Source organism: Cimex lectularius, unplaced genomic scaffold (assembly GCF_000648675.2).
Source record: "Cimex lectularius strain Harlan isolate CLEC.00 unplaced genomic scaffold, Clec_2.1 scaffold13, whole genome shotgun sequence".
In the NCBI taxonomy this organism is placed as follows: domain Eukaryota; kingdom Metazoa; phylum Arthropoda; class Insecta; order Hemiptera; family Cimicidae; genus Cimex; species Cimex lectularius.
In genome coordinates, this window is record NW_019392649.1 from 2,696,229 (window position 1) to 2,703,439 (window position 7,211).

Sequence of the window (7,211 nt, forward strand, 5' to 3'; positions counted from 1 at the left end):
TGCGATATTATAATTTTTTTTAACGTTAGCCTTTGTATACTAATCATTTTTAACTTACTTAGTTATAATAGTTGTAATATAGACATAAAAGTTACATTATTTGTATTTTTAATGCCGGCCGAATTTTATTGATAGCTGTATTCATTTGATCTAGATGGAAGCAGGGTTTGATGGAACTGACCGGCATTATCAGGAAGAGGTCGGTGGTAAAGAATTCCCCTAATGCCGGAAAATGAATAACACCTTCTTTTGGCCTTTCGTCAGAAATGGTAAATGCAGGTTCATTTGGCTTCCTTCTGATCTCTACTGAAATGGATTATTATGCAGATCAACGTTTTATGTTTTAAGAAAGAGGTCATTTTTTGGCAATTTGAGAGAAAATAATGCAAAAAATGCAGCTGCCACAAAATTTGAGTACATGAGCAAGTGAAAAAATAAGATATTTCAGTGTATGGAAAACAATAGAAAAAACAATACTGCACTGGGACACTAGTATAATTCTTTCAAGTTAGGCAGCATCGATCAATTCTTTTTAAAGCTTGATTTCTATGAAACTGGTTTATATTTTTTTAAAAATTGATTTTTGCATTTCTTTAAAACATTTACAATAATCTAGCAAGACACATCAAATACAATTAATATAGATTTCGGGGTCACCTGGGTTCCTGTTGAACTTTTGTAGACTTTCAACACGTTGAACCTGATTTTACTGAGAAGCATACATTCACCAAAGGTATCTTTTTTACTGTATTAGGTTTACACAATCCATTCTGCTGTGGTCATCTGTATGTATTATTATCATTTAAAAAAATCTTAGGCATTTGAAAGTGAAAAAAATATAATTTTTTGAAAACATTTTATTTAAGGCGATTTCCAGTGTGCAAAAAAACAAAAAATCACTGTAAGTTGCTAAACAATATTCTAACCATATATTACTGTTATTATTATATATTTATTATAGTAGATGTAGAAATGCAAAATTTGTAACACACATTTTTTCTTTCGAAAATCTCAATAGTGATGAAATCGTTTAACTTATTTTATCGATCCACAGAAAACAATACAACTTTACCCTTTTAAATACACGAAATAGCACATACTTGACCCCCATAAATAAGTTATAACCTGAGATTTTAAAAAAAGTTTCAGAAGTGTTTTTTTTACGAGGGTTCGCAAGAACATGGGGGGGGGGTATGTCAACCCTCAGGGTGCCGGTGTTTAAAAAAAAACCATTTGTAAGTTTATCGGGTTCGAATGCAGAACATGGATTCGAACCCGGGATCTTTACCTTACAGTGATTAGCGCAGTGTCAACGCCTAAACCGTTGTGGCCACCGACGCCCCCACTACATTCTTGTTATTCCAATTTGTAATGTCATCAAACCTAAACATTGTGGACACAATCTAAAACAACAGAAATTCAGAATTACGATGATTATAAACACATAGAATTTGTGTCAAATCCAAAGAGGTTGTGAATTTTCAAAGTGAAACATCGGACATAAAAGGAAAGAAAAATGGCTAATTTCATCCACATTTCGTTCACTATAAAAATTCGTATATGCGTGTTTTTTGTTTTTTTATTTCATTTATTTACATGTTTCGTAAAAAAAATTACTGTAATGTTGGACTATAAAAATAAGTATAAAATATAAATACCATAAGTCATAATAATTTATAAAAATGCGAAATACGAAAAGAGAAACTGAGTCTTTTTTCACTTAAAATGCACTAAATAAAAGTACAAATGAACAAATAAGAGTAAATATAAGGAGTTTTTGTTTCGAAGAGCACTTTTCAGTTTTCTCAAATTTATTGGAATTTTTAATGAGATGAAAAATTCTTATACCATACGGAAAACTTACTCTGAGCCCTGAAGATGATCTCAATAAGGTTCGAAACGTTGGCACGGTAAAGAAAATATTTGGCTAAAACGTACGTCACTCCAGACCGCATTTCACGATCTCCAAATAATCATTAACTACACCACTATACACCACTCACCCACATATAAATTATGAAACATAAATTATAGTTAAATTGTGAGATTTAGTTTTGAGAGGGTACGGCAATTAGTTCTCGAAAGTCAGACAGAAACAAGTCGGACTCCCTCAAGGGATCATTCCTGGTCCCTTCCTTTATACCATTTATATTGCTGGCCTACCTTTTCCTTATCTATCACAAGAAGTAAGAGACAATAACTTAACAGAATACTTGGACAGCTATTAAGATTAACTATGGCTGAAGTCCAACTTCCTTATGTTCCTTATAAAAACTCTGGATCAATTTATGGCTTTGAAGAGGAATTTTTGAAACGCATTTAACGGAGACAATAATAATCTTGTGACCGAAATTGCTAACGGCTTAAATAAAATATTTTTGGAGGTCGTGAGATGCGGTCTGGTATGATGTACTCTCAACACGACAGACAAGAATGAAACATCTACACGAAAAACAAACACTTTGAGCCCTGAAGATGATCTCAATTAATGTCGAAACGTTGGTACGATAAAGAAAATGTTTTTTCTAAAAACTAAGTCACACCAGACCTCATCCCACGACCTCCGAATAATCATCAAGTAACGGTCACTAAACACCACGCAATAATATTAATAATAATAAAAAATGTATAATCGTACGATATTTTTATTTGAATATTTTCTTTAATAAAATGTAATAGAATTTATTGATTTAGTAAATGTGTTAAAATGTCCATACAAAAGAGATGAAAACAAATAATTTTATGCAATCCTTTGATCTGTAATTAATAATAACTCTAAGGTACTTCACCAGTATTTATTTACAACTTCTATATTTCATGCAAAACTACAATCGAAATAAACTATTTGTGTAAACCAATTAGTAAAAGGGCATACAGCTATGAATTGTAAATTTTGGTATGAATACAATAACAATGTACAATAAATCAACGTTTATCTCCATCCATCGTAAGTAAACACAGCATAGACGTTCCTACTTTTTAAAAATTTATCATTGATTACATTCGGGATTTTTTATGAAAGCTTCTGGAAATCAATTTTTAACAAACTACAAACTTTATGTACATATAGATCTTTTATAAACGCTTTAGTTTTCTTCCTGACAACATCTTATCTAAGGAACTTTTTGAAAAACAAGTTTTAATCTCTCCAGGCTTATCACTAACACGGCATTTTCTATAACTATTTACAGCAAGTTAAATCATAAACAACTTAAAGTGTGTATATTTATTTATTATTTGTAAATCATGAGATGCGGTTGGGTGTGACGTAGGTTTTAGAAAAACATTATCTTTATCGTGCCAACGTTTCGACCTTTATTGAGATCATCAGGTCCTGGGATTTGTAAACGTTGTTTAAATTTTACAAATACATGTAGGATGTGAGAAAAAATGAATTTATACGATGCTAGAAATTTTAGATCCAATTAAAGTATTTATACTCACTCAAAGTATTTGTTTTCTGTGTAGATGTATCATTCTGGTGAGTCGAGTTGAGAGTGCCAGTGAGATATTGATGTTTTATATTCATATATTGGATTTTAAAGGGTGGGGAAGGAAGTAGGGAAAGAAAGACATTTTTTAAAGAGGAGTCGGCTTCATTGAGAAAGGAGCCGACAATGGGAAAGAATGGATAATGGTTCGGCCTGATTATCCTTTCAGGATTACATAGACAGGGATTATTAGGGAAAGGAAAGTCAAATCGTCGAAGAATTAGGAAATGTGGAAATGTCTGATGTGTGAAATTTGATAACTGTTTTATATGTTATATTATATGTTTGCGTGAAGTGATGATGATTCATTTATTTATGTTCACTAAACGAAATTCATTAAAATATAAATCGGCTAATTTTCCTTATTTAACTAGGCACAAGCTGTTATTACATTTTTGAATAATTTTGCTAGCGGCAGTTTTGAATTTGATCAAGTCATGACGGACCGGGTAGCAACGAGATTATTTTGTAATTATTTGCAAAAGAAAATGTTAGCAGTAGTGTTGTGCAGCTTGTTAGTTTGGTGTACTTTGTTTTAGTTACATAGCCTGCCTCGTTGCGTTAAAGTTTATAGCGTGTTTGGTCTCCCAATAGATGAACTCACGTTGAACATAATGTTACTGTTTGTCTTTTGAGTTCACCTATTCTAGCTGGCTTTCATTATTCTCGTTGAGTTTAGGCTTTATAATCAAGTTTGGAAAATGGTTTTCTTGTAAAACCTTAAAACGGCATATTCGAGGGCAATGTTTTGTACAGCAATGTATTACCCTGCGAAAAAATTTAAAAGTACATAACTTATTTTTTAACAGCACAAAATATATTCATTGCAATTTCCAGTAAATAACTGTTGTTTAATAACATTATAATAAAAAAGTTAATTGTTTCAAGTGGATATATTTTCAACTAGCCATATTTTTGAAACAATGTTATGTTCTACTATTGGAATTTGGTAGCTCTTCAGTGAGGTTAATCGGCGAAAATCCGGCTGCTTCAAATTGCGCTTAATGATCCTAGCGCATTATCATTATCGACAATGAGGATTTATGGTTGAGTAGGAAGAGTATATTTCCAGGGACAGGAAGCACCTGCGGATTTGAACCTCGGTACAACGCGGGTTTATGCATTACACATCCTGATTGTAAAATAGTCCTTTTAACTACCCTATCGCGAATAATAATTATTACTAATCAATAGTTTAAAACATTCAATTGCGTTAGAAAAGGAAATGTTTACGTTCAAAACTTGGTTTTTTGTTGTACAATTTGAGTTATTTTTATTCCGAAATTATTATCTCGTACTCTATTCACCTCCAGGTTTATAAATTAGAATATCTACGGTGGACTGTATTTCCAGACTCCAGCTATACATAATGAATAAAACATGAAAATATGTATACCCGAAACAAATTCCCTTACATTTACATTTTCCTTTGGCTCATCCTTAAAAGCGTAATGAACTGGCTGGATGCTAGATTCTGAGAAGCGCAATCTTTTATATATATATATATATATATATATATATATATATATATACTAGAAAAACATGTGAGGAGAAATAACAGCCAGTGGTGAGCCTCCATTGAAAGAAATAATAATGAGCAATATTTCGATTATCAACCACTTTTTCATTTGTATTGCAAAGCGGGAAACCGTTTTTGATGTTGGTTCACCCACTATGGTAGAAAAAAAAGAAAAGTGATTTTACTGTCGAACCGCCATTAGTTTTATTAATGCATCGCGTGATCAATCCTTGCATGCTCTTTCCCATCTGCTGGCCCGTCCGGTCACGTTGTCCCACATCTTCTATACAAAAGAACGTTACTCTACAAAAGAAGGTCTTGTAATTTCGGTAATACGGCAGGCAAAGAAACACACAGCACACGATGTTATATTGTTCGTTTCTTATTAGTTTCAATTAATTAGTGCTTAAATATGATTATGTAAGTGTTATTGACTAACAGAGGGAAATATAGGCAGAGAGAGGAAAAGATGAAAAAAATGTAAATGCTAAGGGAGATAAATTAAGAATTTGATTTTTTTTTTGGTCTACAGGGTGATGATCATTTAAATTGATGGTTATCATTTCTGTCGCCTATCCTTACAGATTAAGTGGGTTTAATTTACTTTATTTCGATATTTATACATGTTCTGTGTTGGACCAGGGTGAATTTCGTAAAGTAAAGTTTGTTTTTATAATATCATGAGTGTGTCAGTGTTAACTTTGTCTTTCATGATTTTACTGGAACCTTTCTATAACGAGACGTTCGAACTTTGTGACCGCCAGTCATTTTTCTTTATAATTTATGTAATGTTTTTTATAATAACATTTAGGTTTTAGTGGTCAATTGACCAAGTTACTTCTTTCAATAAATTATTTTTTCTATGTAAGGTCTTGGTTAAGATAAAAAATTCAATGTCTGGAGCGGGATTCGAACCCACGACCTTCGGCTAAATATGCCGCTCCTCTACCACATGAGTTACTAAGACCTTACATAGAAAGCATAATTAATTGAAAGAAATAACTTGGTCAATTGGCCTCTAAAAAAAAGGATTAATATTTAATAAGTAAAAGAAGTATCACTTCACTAAACAGCTCCCCGTGGACATTTCATAAGTCTTCGAGAATCAAATTCTGATTACCCGACATTTGAATATGGCAAAAAGGAGGAAAAATTCGAGTTATGCGGGGAGGTTGGTGTCCGAGTAAATTAAAGTCACGATAGCTCAAGTGGTAGAGCAGCGGCGTATTTAGCCAAAGGTCGTGGGTTCAAATCCCGCTCGTAACACTGACTTTTTTATCTCAACCAATACCTTACATAAAGATTAATTAATTGAAAGATTATCATAAGACTTAATAAAGTAAATACGGCAAAAAAATTGTATTCGTCTAACTGTTTGTTGTGTATATTATAAGACTTATGGATAACAAGGTTAATTGAGCTTCCAATCCAAAGACGGATAATTAGAACGGTTGTATGTTGAGATGGAAAGTTGGTGTCCGAGTGGATCGAAGTCACTATAGCTCATGTGGTAGAGTAGCGGCGTATTTAGCCGAAGGTCCTGGGTTCGAACCCGCTCGTGACATTGACTTTTTATCTCAACCAATACCTTACATTAAGATTAATTAATTGAAAGATTATCATAAGACTTAATAAAGTAAATACGGCAAAAAAATTGTATTTGTCTAACTGTTTGTTGTGTATATTATAAGACTTATGGACAACAAGGTTAATTGAGCTTCCAATCTAAAGACGAATAATTAGAACGGATGTAGATTAAGATGGAGAGTTCCAGTCCGAGAGGATCGAAGTCACTATAGCTCATGTGGTAGAGTAGCGGCGTATTTAGCCGAAGGTCCTGGGTTCGAACCAGCTCGTGACACTGACTTTTTATCTCAACCAAGACTGCATAGAAAGAATAGTTTTTTATAGAGTTGAGTTGTTGGTGAATTTGAGGTGTTGTTAAATTGGTAATTTAAGAATTAGTTTTGTCCATTTTTTACGGCGTGTTGTTTCAGTTTAATGTTGGTCTGTATTGTTGGGGGTACAGTGGCGGTTTTAGGAGAAATTTGAATTTTCCGTCATTGTCCCTAAACGATCCTGTTTCTGTATTTTCTTTGTATCTGCCTTTTAGTTTTTGTACTGTTTATTCATATGATTTGGTGTATATGCATTTTTAACATGCTTTCGGGCAGGATTCATATCTACGGGTGGTAGACTGA